This window comes from Propithecus coquereli, unplaced genomic scaffold (assembly GCF_000956105.1).
Source record: "Propithecus coquereli isolate 6110/MARCELLA unplaced genomic scaffold, Pcoq_1.0 Scaffold63, whole genome shotgun sequence".
Taxonomy (NCBI): Eukaryota; Metazoa; Chordata; class Mammalia; order Primates; family Indriidae; genus Propithecus; species Propithecus coquereli.
In genome coordinates this window covers 8723212-8724044 of record NW_012152285.1, presented here as the reverse complement: position 1 = coordinate 8724044, position 833 = coordinate 8723212, and the positions used below count along the sequence as shown (strand labels likewise).

The window sequence follows — 833 nt, the reverse complement described above, 5'->3', positions numbered from 1 at the left end:
AACACTTTATCTGAATCCTCTCTTGATACAACAATCCTGCGAGATTAAGGTAGTTATTATCCCCATTTTAATACAGAAAGAGAAAATAGAGAATGTAAGTAACTTTCCCAAAGTTACAGAGGTAGTTAATGAATGGTAGAGCTTCTTGAATTGGGTACAGGTCTGGATGATTCTAGAATGCATTTTTTTTGTTTGTTTTAAATAGACTTTATTTTTTAGAGCAATTTTAGATTCACTGCAAAATTAAGTGGAGAGTATAGAGAATTCCCATATACCCTGTCCCCGTATGCACAATCTCCCCTGCTGTGAACATCCCCTCCAGAATGGTACATTTGTTACAATCAAACCTACATTGACATGTCATATCACTCAAAGTCCATAGTTTACTTTAGGATTCACTCTCGGTGTTGTACATTGTACAGGTTTTAACAAATGTATAATGATATGTATCCTCCATTGTGGTATAATTGAGAATAGTTTCACTGCCCTAAATATTGTCTGCGCTCCACATGTTCATCCCTCCCTCCTCTCTAATCCCTAGCAACCACTGATGTTTTTACTGTAGCTATAGTTTTTCCTTTTCCAGAATATCACATAGTTGAAATCACATAGTAGGTAGCCTTTTCAGATTGGCTTCTTTCACTTAGTAATATGCATTTAAGGTCCCTCCATGTCTTTTCGTGGTTTAATATCCCATTTCGTTTTAGCACTGAATGATATGCCATTGTCTGGATGTACCACAGTTTATTGACCCATTCACTTAATGAAGGACATCTTGGTTGTTTCCAAGTTTTAACAATTAGAAATAAAGTTGCTGTAAACATCTATATTCA

At 35.5% G+C, this 833-nt stretch overlaps 1 protein-coding gene across 1 annotated transcript in view; it reads left to right on the top strand.

The window, feature by feature from the left end:
* The window catches only part of FRA10AC1 (fragile site, folic acid type, rare, fra(10)(q23.3) or fra(10)(q24.2) candidate 1), a 39379-nt gene that overhangs the window by 13469 nt on the left and 25077 nt on the right, over positions 1-833 (top strand). The gene's annotated exons all lie outside the window — the stretch shown is intronic.